Source organism: Rhinopithecus bieti, unplaced genomic scaffold (genome assembly GCF_001698545.2).
Source record: "Rhinopithecus bieti isolate Rb0 unplaced genomic scaffold, ASM169854v2 scaffold_30479, whole genome shotgun sequence".
NCBI lineage: Eukaryota > Metazoa > Chordata > Mammalia > Primates > Cercopithecidae > Rhinopithecus > Rhinopithecus bieti.
The window spans coordinates 692,730-710,464 of NW_016813201.1; positions in this window are offsets into that span (position 1 = coordinate 692,730).

Below are 17,735 nucleotides of genomic sequence, written 5' to 3' on the forward strand. Positions count from 1 at the left end.
GGAGTTTCATGACAAAAATGAAGGTGAATGTGGTATGGAAAATATAAAGATGGAAACAACAAACTAAGGATGCTGGGGCAGAAAGATAGAAGGAAACTGGGTCACTCATAACATCTTGAAACTGCTGTAGCCATCCTAGACTGGCTGCCTCTAGACTTAATATGTTTAAAAAGTAAATCCCAATTTTATTAAACTGTTACCTGTTCTGTATAGATGAACACATTCTTAGCTAATAAACTATCATGTCTCCTAACTAGTCGTCTTCTAGGCTCTGCCAGTTAGATAGTAATGTGAGTTGGTATGTCAGAAATAGAAGAACTGTCACAAATACAACTCCTATAACATTTCCTGATAATTCTGTAAGTATACCAAATTATTGTAAGATTAAGAAACATGTTAATTAAAGAAAAAACAGGAAGTAGAAGAAATAACAATGCCCATAGTTGAACTTTTTAAAGTCTCATTTTGACCACGCAGTGGCTCATGCCTGTAATCCCAGCACTTTGGGAAGCTAAGGCAGGAGAATCAGTTGAGGGCAGGAGTTTCAGAGCAGCCTGGCCAACATGGTAAGACCCCCATCTCTATGGAAAAAAATTTTTTATTAGCTGAGCACGGTGGCATGCACCTCTAGTCCCTGCTACTCGGAAGCTGAGGCAGGGGGATTGCTTGAGCCCAAGAGGTCAAGGCTGCAGTGAGCTATGGTCACACCATTGCACTCCAGCCTGGGTAACAGAACAAAACCCTGTCTCTAAATCTCATTTTAACACTTTGATATAGTTATGATCTGTCTTATTCAAGGTATTTTTCTATATTATTTTACCTAACATTATGTCATAAACAGCTTTCCATGTTAATATTGTCTTTTAAACAAATAGCTGTTTAATGTTCCAAGTAATTATATTTTTTGCTTATCTAGTTCATTCTCATTGCACATGTCAATTCACTTTTTTTCATAACTTATTCACTGCATATCTACTACATTCCAGTGACTGGACTAAATATTATAAGTACACATAGATGAATAAGATGTGGTTCCTCCCTGAGCACTCTTCAAAACTACAAAAGACACATGTACATGCAATATATATGTATACATGGCATATGCATGTGTATACTTTTTATATGTGACTGTAAGCTATTTAGTAAGCTATTTAATTACCCTTACTTTTTTAATTTCTTTTTTTTTGAGACAGGATCTTGCTCTGTCCCCTAGGCTGGAGTGCAGTGGCGTAATCTTGACTCACTGCAACCTCCGCCTCCAGGTCCAAGTGATTCTCCTGCCTCAGACACCTGAGTAGCTTTGATTACATGTATGGGCCACCGCACACAGCTGATTTTTGTATTTTTAATAGAGACGGGGTTTCACCACATTGGCCAGGCTGGTCTCAAACTCCTGGCTTGAAGCAATCCACCTGCCTGTACCTCCCAAAGTGCTAGGACTACAGGCATGAGCCACTGCGCCTGGCCAAATTATCTTTAAATATGCTTATAGAATGGAAATATTTTAATTTCCAATTCCTTTTATTGATAATTTCTGCATTCTTATCTGCCGGATTTGCCTTTAGCATGACTGATCAGTTATCAGTAGAGTACTTACAATGAACAGTTTATTAATATAAAAGCCATTCCTTCTTACTTGAATTTCAAGTGACCCAAGGCCTCCAGTTTTCATTTTCATTAACAGTAAGTGCTATCAAATGTAAATACCAATATTCTATTGCTTTCTGTTTTTATAATTGTTAATTAATTTCCTAACATCCTTCTTGTGGAAAGATAATCTTTTTTTGTTACCACATAAGGAAACAGTGAATAACATGACTCAGAGCAGAATGAAAAACCTGAGATTTGAAAACAAAGGCTTTGTCTTTTAGCTTTGCTGTACTAAAATACAGTATTTCCCATGCTGTATATGGGAAATACAGCCAACTTGTGTAAATGGCAGACTGACAACTCCTTATCTAAGAGGGCTAAGTCCAAGCTATAATGTTTTCTATGAGTGGATATATAAGAGTAATTTATTCTTTAACTCAAAATTGCATATGTGCGTGTATCTCATATATCTAAAGTGAAAGAGGCTGGATGCAGTGGCTCACACCTATAATCCCAGTGCTTTGGAAGGCTAAGGAAGGAGGATTGCTTGAGGCTAGGGGTTTATGACCAGCCTGGAAAACAGTGGGACCCCATCTCTACCAATTTTTTTTTTTTTTTGAGACAGAGTCTCGCTCTGTCACCCAGGCTGGAGTGCAGTGGCGCCATCTCGGCTCACTGCAAACTCCACCTCCCAGGTTCACAGCATTCTTCTGCCTCAGCCTCCAGAGTAGCTGGAACTACAGGCGCCCGCCACCACGCCCGGCTAATTTTTTGTATTGTTTAGCAGAGGCGGGGTTTCACCGTGTTAACCAGCATGATCTCGATCTCCTGACTTCATGATCCGCCCGCCTCGGCCGCCCAGAGTGTTGGGATTACAGGCATGAGCCACCATGCCCGGCTAATAAAATTCTCAAAAAGAAATTAGCCGGGCATGGTGGCATGCACCTATAGTCCCAGCTACGAGGCAGTTGAGGCAGGAGGATCACATGAGCCAAGGAGGTGGCAGTGAGCCATGGCCACATTACTGCAATCCAGCCTGGGCAACAGAGCAAGACCCTGTCTAAATAAATAAGTAAGTAAGTAAGTAAGTAAGTAAATAAATAAATAAATAAAATGAAACTATTATTATCTAGGCAACTGAAGTACTGTTGTTTTAAACATATAAAATTCATTATTAAAATACTGTCTTGATGTTGTTATAATGAACTAACTCCTGGAACTTACCCGAAGGAAGATTTCCTATTTCCCTGCACTCGTGGGATTCTAGAACAAGATAAGATTTGGGCTGTAATTTATTTACTTCAAGTAGGTTTTAAATATGATGTTGGTGGGAGAAGATTAGAAAATGCTCCTAGGGAATATGTCAGGCAGCAAGGTAGGGAATTAATGAATTAAAGGTAACCTCAAAGGTTGGTTTAGAGCCTGTCATGAACAAACATGCTTTGATAAATGTAAACTTAAAATTCATATTTTCATAAGGTGATGGAATATGCACCTTGGAGACCATTTCCAAGTTTTAAAAATATCTCTTCAGTTATAGTTTCCTCCCTCTTGAAACTGACAAGGCAGCAGAGTGCTTCTGTCTGGGAAAGGTGAGGGTTCCAAGGCCTAGTAGAAAATGAAACAGATAAAGTGTGAATAGGACAAGTTCTAAAATGCTTAAGCAAGATCACAAACTATTCTGATTATCTAAGATTTGCATTTGTAAATTGCCTAATCATCTGCTTGACTGTTTTGTTTTCTCAAGATCCCTAACAGTCAAGTATTCTCTTCGATCCCCTTCAGTTTTGGACCTGTTGAGTAATTCTCACAGCACATACTGAAAGTACTGTCTCATCTAACTGGCTTTAGTTCTATATGAGATGATTTCCTCAGAGAAATCCCCAGATGTTTTCCTGATCATTCAATCAATTGATTCAACACACATTTATCTAGCAGTAGTTATGCAATGGTGACTAAGACAGTCTCCATTTGTCAGTTTCTTGTAGGGAAGTCTGTGAACTGACCACCTAGAATCACTTGGGAAAGCCTGCTGCAGATGCCCTAGTCCTCCTGAATCTCAGAGAACAGGTCAGGAGAATCTGCACTTTGCAGAAATTCTCTAGGCACTACTGCTTTAAGAGCTCATAGTCTTTTAAAACACTTGCGGGTGGGGAGGAGGTGGCTTATGGGTGTGGCCGAGTAGGAAAACAAACACACTAGCATGGTAAGTGCCATAATAGAGATTTACATGCAAGGCCAAATACAGTCAGCCCTCAGCATCTGCACACTCCACATCCACAGGTTCATCCAACCATAGATCAAAAATATTTAGGAAAGAAAACAGTAAAACAATTAATGCAAATAAAAATACAATATAACAACTACTTACATAGCATTTTATTAAGTAGTATAAGTAACCCAGAGATGATTTGAAGTAGATAGGAGGATGTGCATAGGGTATGCAAATACTATACTGTTTTCTGTAGGGGACTTGAGCATCCATGGATTTTGGTATCTTGGGAGTTCCTGGAACCTTGTACCTGAGAATACCGAGGGACAGTTGCATAGAGATGATGAATTAAGTCTAACTATATTGTCAGAGAAGAGGATTACCATCAGCAGATTTCTTGAAGTAGCTAGAAGTATTATTCTTTAGAATGTTAAGAGACTCAGCTGTTTTTTACTTGGGGTACATCTAAAATCCAATAGAAAAAAAATTTAAAACCTCTACTTAAAAAAAAAAGTGAATTCCCAACTAAAATTAAAGATCTTGATAATCGTGTGCAGAGATCATCTGAGTTAACAGCACTTCTACTTGTGTGAATTTATCCTGAGGATATAATTAGAGTTTATGTGCATGTGTTTGGTTACAAATCTCTTTCCTACAGCAAATAAATTGTGACTGAGTGCTCATTTTCATCCAGCCCCAGACACAGTTCTCTGTGGGAAAGCTTTCCTCTCCCCACTTCTTATACTGTCAAAGACATTCCGGGACATGAAGAGTTCCCATTTTTGCTATTCAGGCACTGAGAACCCAATACTCTGTTTTATAGTAAAGAAGGTTTTGGTTTATTTGTTTTGTTTTCCCCCAGCACAGTAATAGAATTTAGAAATTGAATTCATTAATATTCCTTGGCAGCCTCACTATGCAGTCTCCTGTACGCGGCATATGTTTTCATGTTGATGTCCAAATTCAATATGGTGATTTTGGCAGACTGGACATCCTAGCCATTCACTAAAGAGAGATCATTCTGATGCTCCCCTGCCTTTCATCTCTGACTCCTCCACTAGGCAGATAGCTCCTGGGTTTTTAAACTGACCTGCACATGAGAATCACTTGAGCCACTTTAAATAAATATATATAAATAATATATATTATATAATAAATACATTTATTATATAAACAATATATATACATTTACTATATATAAATACATATATATTTAAATTTCATGGGCCCTATGCATTGAATAGGGACTGTGTTGTATTTGTCTTCTCTTTGGTTCCCAGTAGAGCACTGGACATAAGTCATGTAATCAATGACTTCACTTATTCATTCAACACGTACTCTTGAGCATTTGTGGTCTAGGTACTTCTAAGTGCTAGGAATACAGTAGAGAATAAAATAAATGGTCAACTCTTAACATTCTAATAAGAGGAAGACAGGTGGTATCAGGAGGTATCAGGTGGCGAAGAAAGCTGTAAAAATAAAACAAGACATGGTAAGGCTAGGACAACCACATACTTTATCTAAAAAGGACACTTTGAGAATAATTATTCACAATTATGTCAATATAGTACAGCTGAAATCAGGACTTTCATGGAAAAACCAAGATATGTGGTCACTACATAAGGTGTTAGAGAGTACTGTGGAAAAGGAAATGAAGTGTTTTCAAAAATATGATGTGCTGTTACTAGAAGGCCTCCCCAGAAAGAAAACATTTAAGTAGAAGCCTGAGGACAATGAAGGCATAAGGGAAAGAGCATTCCAGGTAGATGGAATAGCATGTGTAGGGACAAGCTTTGCATATTAGAGGGAAATCACAGAAGCCAGTTTGATGGGAGTGGAATGAACAAGAGTACTGTTGAAGAGGTCAAAGGGATGGCCAGAGGCCAGATTTCATAAGATCTTTTAGGCTAGGCCCATGGTAAGGACTTTGGATTTTACCCTGAGACAGAAATCTATATAATTTACCTTTCAAAAGGATCACTGTGGTGTTGTGTGGAGAGGATGGAAAGAATGAACACAGGAAGATTAGTTAATAGACCAAGCAAGAGATGGTGGTGGCCTGGATCATGATAATGGAAAGAGGTGGTTAGATTCTGGACACATGCTGAGGGTAAAGCTGAGAGGATTTGGTGTATGAGGGAAACTGAAGAACCAAAACTGGGTCCTTAGTTTTTGGTTTAAGCAACTAGAAGAATGGATCTGTCCTTCACTTAGATGGTGGAGATTGTAGGAAGAACACATTTTGGGGAACAGGGAGAAACAAGAATGTAGTTTTGGACTTGTTAAGATTGAGACATATTAGATATTTAAGTGGGAAAGTTAGTAGGAAATTGCATAATTAAGTCTAAAGTTTAGGGGAGACGTTGGAGCCACTTGCAACCATACCTAAGAAAGTCGCCACTGCCAAACTTACGTCGCAAACATGTTCATTCATCCATTTTACATGTAGGTTAATTAGGAGGTCTTAAAAGTGTGTTTTTTAAAAGAGGAGCAGTGGGCCATATTCTGCACTTGCAGAGGAGGGAGATTTATTTTCACGAAGTCTGGGAGTGAGGTGTTACCCAGTAGTGTGTCCACTCATATCATATTTCTCTTGCAGAAGGCAGCTGTAATCCCTATAAAAATGTGCTAATTTAAAGTTCCCATTACCCAATTGTGACCTGATGACCCCATTCTGGGAAGCTGACTGAGAAATGACTTTGAGGCTAAAGAAATCAAACAGTTGATATTTGTATGTTATGTGACATATTCTTTCTTTAAAGAAATCAAACAGTTGATATTTGTATGTTATGTTTTCATAGCCAGGCCAAGCATATGAAAATAAAATATCGGTACAGGCTCATGCAAGTTCCTAGTAATGTAAGCCTAAATTTGGCCTTAAAACAAAAACTTATAGTATCAATTAGCATTCCCATTATTTACTGGCTTCTTGCCTACAGACTAAGGAAGCAGCTGTCTTTTATTTTCAAATGCAAAACAGATGAAAATTTATGGTACCGGGGAAATCTATACTAAGCCAAATAAAACACTTGCAGCATTATTTACTGTATGCATTATTTTACTTCATCACCTGCCTGAGACTCTTTGGTTTTATTTTCACTTTCTGAAGAGTTAGCTAAATTAGAAATCAAGGCTCTGAATGGCTTTTTTCTCAATTATCAGTGTGTTTACATTGAAACAAAGATAACCTCTTGGTTTGAAAGTTTTGCAAAGTCACCAAAAAACAATGTTACTTTGGTTAAAAATAGCTCTCTATTGAAATGAAGTAAATGTCAGCATTAGAGAAATGGAAACCAAAACTTTTTATCAGACCTCAAAGTTGAAAGGCAGGAAATGTTAGCTGCATTGACAGAACCCTAGGTACAGGGAGTTGGTGAAAATAAATAGTATGGTTACACAGATAAGTGACCCAGAGAAGAACTTGTTGGTTGGCATAATTTTTATTTATTCCTCTATTTTGTTGAATGCCTGCTACAAGTAGTTGCTGGGCACACAATGGTGAAAAAAGCAGACATGATCTCTGCCTTCATGTTGCATATGGAAGAAGACATATTAACTCAAATAACCACCCAAATCAACTTACAACCGTAAACTTTAATAAGTGCTTTGAAAGAAGCCTTTCCTGCTGAAGAAACATTTGGTTGGCTCTGATGATGGAGTAAGCATGAACTAGATCAAAAGGATATGGGTGGGAGCAGATAATGGTGGTCGGGGACAGAATGTTAAGTGCAAAGCCAGAATCGTGAAGCTGTGGCATGCCAAAGAGAACCACTGTGTCTGGAAAATAGAAAGTGAGAAGGAGAGTGGCTGGATATTACTTGGAAATGTAGACCTTTAGGCCTCCTAATTAAGAATTCTGAAGAAAAATGGATGTCATTGAAGTGCTTTAATTAGGAAAATGCCATGATCATATTTTAATTTTTAAAAGTAAAACCGTAATGAGGCGAACTTTCACTTCCAGTAATGAATTAGGCAATTCGGCTAACACTCTTACCAACTAAAACCACAAAAGTTGGACAAAATAATTTGAAATTTACTCTGAGAGTTAACATGACAACATCTGGAATAATATCTGGAAGAAGGAAACTCAGACATGAGTAGAGCATTTAGAACCACTTTTCCGAATAGGAGTCTGAGAAGCTGAATAGAAATTTTGACAGACTAACAAGGATAGGGAGATAAAACTGAAGTTCAAGGAAGGTCAAGGGGAGTGATGCCAGGTTTTGGGCTGGGACCCAAAGGACTACATGAGAGTAAGGGTAAACTAGAAATAGGCCAACCCTCCTGGGGGGTTGAACCACCCACTTCGGATTCTCTCAGGCCTTCCAACTGGATTGAATTAAGGTGATGTAGGATTGCTACTGGCCTTAATCTCTTACCAGAAGCACATATAAAATTCCTTGAAGAAAATAACATTCTTCTTGGTCTCAAACTATTTTTACAATGATCCAAATGCAATGTCTAGCACTCATAAAAAAAACAAAGAAAGCATTCACAAACTGGTGTGACAAGTCAAAGGACAAATAAATCAAATTGAAGGTCCTCCTACAGGCCAAAATAGGGCAATTTGAATGATAAAAAGAATAATGATGGTAATTCATTACAAAATAGTGGATAAAAGAAAATCCATGAGTCTATAAAATACTCAGAAAAGTTGGGGCCCTGGCACAGTGGCTCATGCCTGTAATCCCAGCACTTTGGAAAGCCGAGATGGGTGGATCACTTGAGGCTGGGAGTTTGAGACCAGCCTGGCCAACATGGTGAAACCCTGTCTCTATTAAAACATAAAAATTAGGTGGGCATAGTGGCAAGTGCCTGTAATTCCAGCCACTTGGGAGACTGAGGCAGGAGAATCGCTTGAACCCTGGAGACAGAGGTTGCAGTGAGCTGAGATGGTAGCCACTGAACTCCTGACTCTTTCTTAAAAAAAAAAAAAAAAGGAGCAGGAGGGGGTACAATAAAAGAGGGAAAGCTTTTCTTTATAGAAGAATGCTAGCTAATAAATGTGGACAGATTGACAGAATTGGGAAATCACCATTTTGCAATTACAAAAGTAATAATAATAGTATATGAGGTAAACTGAAGAGCCAGGAATGGCTCTTCATTGACAATGAAAGGATAATCAATGGATATTAATGCCACTAGGTGAGAGGTTGGAAAATAGTCATAGTTTCCAAGTATCTCCTTATACATTACTCATTAATAACATAAAGAGATAATCTGACAGTAGAGAAGTCCAACACATATCACCTTAACCAAATGATCAAGCTTAAAAATGAATACTGATGGGACTAATGAACATTACAAGCCTTCTGATATTAATGAATAAAGGAGGACAAACCATCATCTATGTAGTGTTGTTGCCAAAATATTTAATTTAAACCTAAGCATTAGACAAATCCAAATAGTAAGACATTCTACAGAACTCTTTAAAAACTATTGATGTCATGAGAGGGGGAAAAAAGGCAATGGAGCTATTCTAGATGAAAGGAAAGACTATGCCTAAACCTAATATAGCTACGAGATGTTTTAAAATGCTATAAAGGATGTTATTTAGGCAATTGAAGAAATTTGCATATGTAGTGAATATTAGATATATTATGGTATCAATGTTAAATTTCTTGAGTGTGATAAGAGAGATATTGTGATCATGTAGGAGAATATCATTGTTCTTAAAAGCGATACATGTTGAAATGTGTAGGAAATGAAACATTTTATATGTAGAGGACTTTCAAATGGTTCTGTAATATCTGTATCTGTACTTATGCATGCAGTCTTCATTTTGCAGGACTGTAAAAAGATATGGTAGTACAAGATTATAAAAATGACCATGCAAGCTGAAACTACAAAGTGATTTTAATAATCAATGGGGAAAATCACAATTGTTCTGTCACCTTTAAAAATGTTAACCAAAACATTAAGAACACTCTTATGGTCAATCATAAATGCAGAAAATTGTTAAAAAAAAAAAAAAAAAGCAAAACTAATTTGTATTTAGTGCACTGTAATTTAAAACATTAGAAATATTGAGGATTAAAGTGTTTTATTTCTTTGTTAAAACTTACCAAAGGCCAGGCCTGCTGGCTCACACCTGTAATCCCAGCACTTTGGGAGGCCAAGGTAGGCGGTTTGCTTGAGCTCAGGAGTTTGAGACCAACCTGGGCAACCTGGTGAAATACTGTGTCTCTAAAAATAATACAAAAATTAGCCAGGCATGGTGGTGTGTGCCTGTAGTCCCAGCTACTCAGGAAGCTGAGGTGGGAAGATGGCTTGCGCCCAAGAGGCAGAGGTTGCAGTGAGCCATGATCATGCCACTGCATTCTGGCCTGCGTGGCAGAGCAAGACCCTGTCTCAAAAACAAACAAACAAACAACATCAACAACAAGAAACTTACCAAGAATAATTTGAACCGTGCTGCTTCTTCTGATTATATAACTTATCTTATGGATGAAGCATCTTTTCTCCACTTTCACAAATCATCATATTCCTTTCTAAGTTTGGATTAGCTTGCATTATTTTATCCTTTGCATTTTCACTGTTGTGAAATGTTTCTAAAGAGATTTTCTAATTCTATCAATCTACCTACTTTTTTTGTGAAGTTTTTTGGCAATGTCACTTCCTCTGGGACATCTTCATCCTTTTTTGTCACAGCCACTTTCTTCATTAATGTCAATAATTTCACCTTTACTAAGTTCCCCTGACTGCATACCTTTAGTCTTTCTAATGATCACAGTGTCAACATTGCCATAGCAATAACTCTGTTTGATTTGAATTTCACTTCCAATGTTACTACTTCTCATGTTTTTCCTTCACTTTCATTTTTCTTGGCCAATTTCCTCTTTTTAATATCTATTTTGTTTTGTTTTGTTTTGCTTTTTTGAGACAGAGTCTTGCTCTGTAGCCCAGGCTGGAGTGCAGTGGTGCTCACTGCTACCTCTGCCTACCTGGTCCCAGTTCAAGCAATTCTCCTGCCTCAGCCTCCTGAGTAGCTGGGATTACAGGGAGGCACCACCATGGCCAGATAATTTTTTTTTTTTTTTTTTTTTTTTTTTGTAATTTTAGTAGAGACGGCGGGTTTCATCATGTTGGCCAGGCTGGTCTTGAACTCCTGACCTCGTGATCCACCTGCCTCAGCCTCCCAAAGTGCTGGGAGTACAAGCATGAGCCACTGCACCCGACCTTTAATATCTATTTTTATAAAATATTATGTGAGTTTATCACTGGGAGACAAGGAAGTAACACAATTTCATGTCTTGCTGTCTGTGCATGAACTGAAAAACATGTGCAGTGATCAATTGCTGACAGATTTTGAAAGCAGTGAATGATTGGTCGCTGTCACTGATCATGGTGCACATTTGTTAATTACATAGTGATTGGCAGACTGAAGTTCTTGCAGTGAAGTTTGTACTTTGTGTAATTACATTTAGTAAGCATAGTCACTGAAATTTGAATCATGTCATTGGGTAACTGCCTTTGTGTATATATATATGTATGTGCATATATACATAGTTATGTGTGTGAATCTAGAAAAAGGGTATATAGGTAGCCCATTGTATTATTCTTGCAGCTTTTCTGTCACTTTCAAATTTATCTTAATAAAAGTTAGGGGTGGGAGAGTGGGAAGGAAGCAGATCATAAGGAGATAAGACAATGCAATAGAAAATCTAGAGAAAGAATAGATAATAAAAACAGACAAACAGGGAATCCAGAGACTAGAAAATCCTATGGAATCAAACCACCTGGATTTGAATCTCACTTTAATTACCAGCCATGTGATCTTAGACAAGTTATGGAATATCTCTGAACTTGTTTCTCTTAAAAATTAGGGCTAAAAGAATATCTACTTCATAGGGTAATATGGATGGTTAAATAACTTTCATATATGAAGTAATTCTAAGTGTACAGATGTGTTAAGAGGGGGAGACTTTACTATCTTTAGATACTAATAAGAATCCAGAAGAGAAAGGTTGAAGCTAGGAGAAGAGATAGTTAATGGTGTATCCTTCTTAAGAAGGTGGGAGGGGATGGGATCCAAACAAGAAGCAGAGGAGTTGGTCTTGCACTAAGACCATCTCTATTTTAACAGGAAGGAGAGAGAATAGGATGGGTGAAGGTATAGGTTGGATAGTAAATTTGTTAGGGAGAAGAAGTTATTTAATTTTGTAGTCTCCAAGAAATAAAAGGTGAGGCATCTTTTGAGCATGGACAGCACAGTAGGGGATTAGAGGTTGAAGACAGTGTGGAAGACTTGAGATGACTCTTGCAGAGAATAAGAGAGCCTGCTGGCCAAAGAACTGTAACAGCATTGTTGGCAGTGTGGAGGGCCCAGAGTTACTGACCTTAAAATTATAGTTCTATCAGTCTGCCCTTTTATGTTTCTTACTTCAGCTGCCAGTGGCTCAGCTGCCTTGGCACAGGCATGGAGAGTGTGAGCTGTTGAGTTCATCCAGGATTGAGATTTTTTCAGATGGATGTGAGGAAAAGATAGACAAGAGAATTTAAGGTATTGGCAAGGAGATTACTGAAAGTATGTACCATGAAATCTAACCTGTGAGGGAATTAGTAGTAGGAGAGGGCTTAGTGATGAGGGAGAAAATAGAGGGGACCATGAATTAAGAAGGATCTCCTTGAGGCCATTGTAGTAGTCCTAGTGAGAAGCATTTAATAAGCAAGCTAATCATTTCCTAAATTGGGGAGCAATGTGCTGTGTGAACAGGATGTTCAATTGGGGCCCTTTCTCTTTTAGTTTTGACTGAGACCCTAAAACCTTAAAGGAAAACAATAGGTGCCAAAATGAGGAGCTATATCACTTGGCGACGTTTGCCAAAGGAGGGTCAGTGTGGTTGTGTGACCCTTAATTCCTTAACCACCTGTAGTGTGTACAAGTATTGAAATTGAGAGACCTGTTTTCTTTGGAGAATTGTTGGAGTGCCTTGGGTGTTTCTTTCCCTCTCTCACGGGGAAAGGGAGAGACGTCTCTCTCTTTGTAGTGGCGTCCCTGTCTCCTTAGCTCAAATAAGGATACTGTATCGAAATCACCTGAAGAGGTTTAAATGTGCCTCTGGAGTTTGAAGAGCATTAAGGACTGATACGAGTAGCTCTGTGCCAATCATCCAGGTTAGAGAAGGTGGGGAGGAAAGGGGAGAAGTGGGCAGGGGCACTGGGAGCAAACTGCGCATCCACAAGCAGTGAGGCAAGGGTGGGTGACTGTTTCTCCTGAGCCAGATGTGGGCCTGTGGAGAAGCTTGCCTGGGGCAACCTCAGATGCCAAAACTGGCTGGAGGGCATATGTGACCACAGGGAAGGGAGTGGCCAGGGGCTAAGGAGAGAATTGTAGGGGGCCAGCCTGAGGAGAGTCATTGCCTTCACAATGGGAGAATAGTTGGATGTTCCAAAGGGAGGATCTCCCTGAAATTCACAAAAATACCCAGTGAAGGAAAGAGTGAGCAACAGGATTCTGCCATGCCAAGAGGCTGCCATAGGTGACTGTGTCTGTGCCTACCAAGTGGGACCTTGATGACCTCTCCTCCCTTTTCCTGATCCAACCCTTGAAGGACATAGAGATAGTTAATTGGGGGGTTAAGAAGGTGGGTGTGGGTGGACAGAGAGGAGAGAGAAGAAGCATCTGCATTTTCATCCCTTCTCCCCACCCCCTCAGGTTTTCCAGTCTACTGCAGCAACAAGATGGGGGTGGGGAGGCTCAAACTTTTATGTGTGTCATTCAAATTTTATTGAACATTTTAATTACTGAACTGAGACCATTCTTGTGGCTGAGTTACCAAGAGAATTTTTATGACCTGAAAGAAGCCAGGAAAGTAAGTCTGCACTAGGAACAAGGAAAACAAACAAACAAAAAAACAACTAGCCTATAGAGGAGTTGGAAAAGGGTGATTGATATGGTTTAGATCTATGTCCCCACCCCAATTTCATGTTCAATTGCAATCCCCAATGTTGGTGGTGGGGCCGGGTGGGAGGTGATTGGATCATGGTGGTGGTTTCTCATGAATGGTTTAGCACCACTGCCCTTGATGCTATTCTCAAGATAGTGAGTTCTCATGAGATCTGGTTGTTTGAAAGTGCATAGCACCTCCCCACTCTTGCTCCTGTTCCTACCATGTGAGATGTCTGCTCTCCCTTTGCCTTCCTCCATGACTGAAAGCTTCCTGAGGCCTCCCCAGAAGCAGAAGCTGCTATGCTGTCTATACAGCCTGCGGAACCGTAAGCCAATCAAACCTCTTTGCTTTACAAATTACCCAGTCTCTGGTATTTCTTTATAGCAATGCAAGAATGGACTAATAGAGTGATTTAGAGGGAAAAAAAACCACACTTGTATTATCATTCTACTCTATAAAATTCAGTTCATTCACTATAATACTGATTACATCAGATTAGTAAATAATGATAACAAGGTCCAGAATGTGGCTGTGTACATAGCTGGCCCTGATGGAGTGGACTAGAAGGTCATTGAGGGTGAAGAAGTCAAGGTATGAGAAGACTTGGTGATGGCTGAGTCATCTTTGTAGATAATGAATTCTTCCACGATGCTGGCAAAAGTTGGGGTTTAAAGACTGCAAGCCCAAGGTCAGTGGTTCTTAAACTTTAGAGTGTATTAGAATCCACCTAGAAAGCCATTAGAAGATAGAGGGGCCCAGGCTTATTGAAGTAGGATAGGGCCTGGGTTTCTGTATATTTTCAACAAGTTCTCAGGTAGTATGAAATATACAACAAAATTTGAGAACCTCTACCCAATATTTAGTGGTGAGTAGTAAGTGATCAATAAGTACACAACCATATCTACCCGAAGAAAGGAAGAGAGAGCAATTTAGCCAAATAGCAGGAGTTCCCAGGAAGCAACTTTTTCTTTTTATTACATGAGGGTAAAGAAGGAGTAGTCTAAGAACAGTAATAGGGACAACTAGCCTCTCAACCCATTATCCAAAACTATTCTTTTTCATTTTTTTTCTTTTTGTGAATATGAGTGTTGTGGATTGAACTGTATCTCCCCTGAAAAAGATCTATTGAAGTCCTAACATTTAGTGTCTCAGAATATGACCCTATTTGGAAATAGAGTCGTGATAATTTGGAAATATATGTAATCAGTTAAGATGGGTCCCTAATACAATATAATTGGCATCCTTATAAGAAGATGGCCACATGCAGACACAGAGACATACAGTGAGAATGCCATGTGATAATGAAGGCAGAGATTAGAGTTATGCGGCTGTAAACCAAGGAAGGCCAAACCACCAGAAGCTATGAAGGGAGAAAGAAGGATTCCTTGATAGGTTTAAGAAAAACCATGGCCCTGCTGACACCTTAATGTTGACTTCTGTCTTTCACGACACTGAGATGGTACATTTGTATTGTTTTAAGTCACCCAGTTTGTGATACTTTGTTACAGCAGCCCTGGGAAACTAATACAATAAAGTTGAGATATTCCGTTCTTGGTGTGCCATAAATCATCTCTCCTACATTCTGCCCATGTTGTGTTTTTGTCCCCTTTGCAATGAACTTACAGTCTCTCTCAGGACAGAGAAACCATGTTCGAGTCAGTGGATGATGCCATTAGAACAACAAGAAAAAGAAAAGTCTACTGCTTCCCAACATGCTTAAGCTAAAAACACAATATACTTTATATGTTCTTGATGGAGTAGTCAGCCCCCACACTGGCGTCTGCATTTATCATTGACAAATGAGTCAGTTCATATGAGATTGGTAGCTTATTTGAGTAGGTGTATGCTAAAGTTATTTTGAAAAAAGGAAAATAAGCCTATAAATATACTTGTATGCTACTTTCATGAGAAAGCACTTCTCATGAGGAATCTTTATTAAACCAGTTTTCGCAAAAGTGCTGAGAAAACTCAGCAGTCATACATAATAGGTTTCACTTTCAAAAGTCCGCCCACCTCCTTTGACTTTCATAACTTCTCTCCTCTCCCTAATATTGAAGGAAACTCTTGGGCCACAGATGGTCCAACAGACCACACTATGCTGATCCCAGGAAACACTAAGTTTACAATTTATTTAGCAAATCCTACAGAAACCAAGCAGAAGTGAGGTGCCATTCAGAGTAAGAACAGAGAAACATACCACATCCCATTCCAATGTCCAGTGGTCCCCACGGCTGCCTGTGACCCATCAGATCAAAACATACTATAGTCCAGAAATGCTGCTCATAGAAATTCAGCTTGCATAAAAATAAGTCAAAGGGCAAGGTAAGGAACTGAGTTGGCTTATAGATTCTAGAGAGAAGATAGAGCCAATGGTTGCTAGCTGAGCAGAGCAGTCCAGGACTTAGGCCTGGAAGAGGGGTTTTGTGTTAAATCTCCCTTTTTATGTCAGGACCTTGAGTGTGGACTATAGGAGCAGACAGGGTAACGTCAAAGGGGGATCTGGGCTAAACTTTTTTTTTTTTTCTTGAGACAGAGTCTCACTCTCTTACCCAGGCTGGAGTGCAGTGACACGATCTTGGCTCACTGCAGCCTCTGCCTTCTGGGTTCAAGTGATTCTCCTACCTCAGCCTCCTGTGTAGCTGGTGCGCACCACCACGCCCAGCTAATTTTTGTATTTTTAGTAGAGATGGGGTTTCACCATGTTGGCCAGGATGGTCTCTATCTCCTGACCTCTTGATCCATCCACCTTGGCCTTCCAAAGTGCTGGGATTACAGGTGTGAGCCACTGCACCCAGCTGGGCTAAAGATTCTTATTCCAGTTTTGACTGCACATGCATGCTTTCCAAGCTCTCTCTTGAGTCATAATCCAGCCTTCTGTAAGATATTTTCACTTGGATGCTCTGCAGCTACCTGAGTGAAGCTCATCATACCTGAAAACTTAGTTCACATCTCACCTCCATTTCCCTCCCCCAAATCTGTCTCCTCCTCTTGAATTTTCTTTTTATGTACTCTCCCCAACTCCCAAAGAGAGTTGTCTGCTTGTGCTGTCTCAAAATGCTTTACTTCTCCCATGTTCTCTGATCTGCCTTCAGCATCCTAGATATTTCTGAAGCTGCCTGGTTAAAGCCTCCAGTGACCCTGGTAGCATGCAATTGAATAGTCTCTTTGCTTATCCTCATGCTCATTGCTCAACAGCATTCAAGCTGCATGCTTCTCAGCTGACCATTCTCCTCTCTTGATCTCTGGTACGTTACCCATCTAGTTTCCCTTCTACTTTGGCTATTTCTATATAGTCGTCTTCTCTTCAACTTCTAAAATATAGAGTTCCTCTGACATTTCTTTAAATATTATCAATATATGCTGATAAACTATATTTCTAATAGGCTCCAGACCTGCAAATGTAATTAGTAACTCAACCTTTCTCTTTGTCTCTCTCGATGTCTCTCAGGCATCTCAAACATAATATACTCTCCATCAAACTCTAGATTCCCTTGAAAGCCTCCGAGCTCTGTCAATCCCAAGTCTTTATAGCTCAGTAAACTGCACTCCATTTAATTCAGATCAGAAATCTCTCCCTTTCCCCCATCTCTCACATCTAATTCATCTGTAAGTTCTGTGGTTCCTACCATCCGTTCACCACTTTGATTTAAGCCAACATCTGGACTCTGGAAATGGCCTCCAAACTGATTTCCCTGATATACCTCCTGACATCTTCAGTCCAACTCTGCCCCAATATCTTCACTGAGAACAGCTGGAGAGTAAACATTTAAGAACTTACTGTGGCTCACAAGGCCATGCATGATTGGGCTTTTGCTAGTCTCTCCGAGCTCATCTCATTCTCTTCTCTTCTTCGCCCACAGAGCTTAAACCTGCTGTTTTTTCAGTTCCTGGGGCTAGCCCAGCTTTTTCCTGCTTCAAGGTTTTGCATAAATTGTCCCCTTTTCCTTTGAACACTCTCTGCCTACTCCATACATATATGGAATATATATGCACACACATATATACTTATATATATACATACATATATGTAATTATTATAT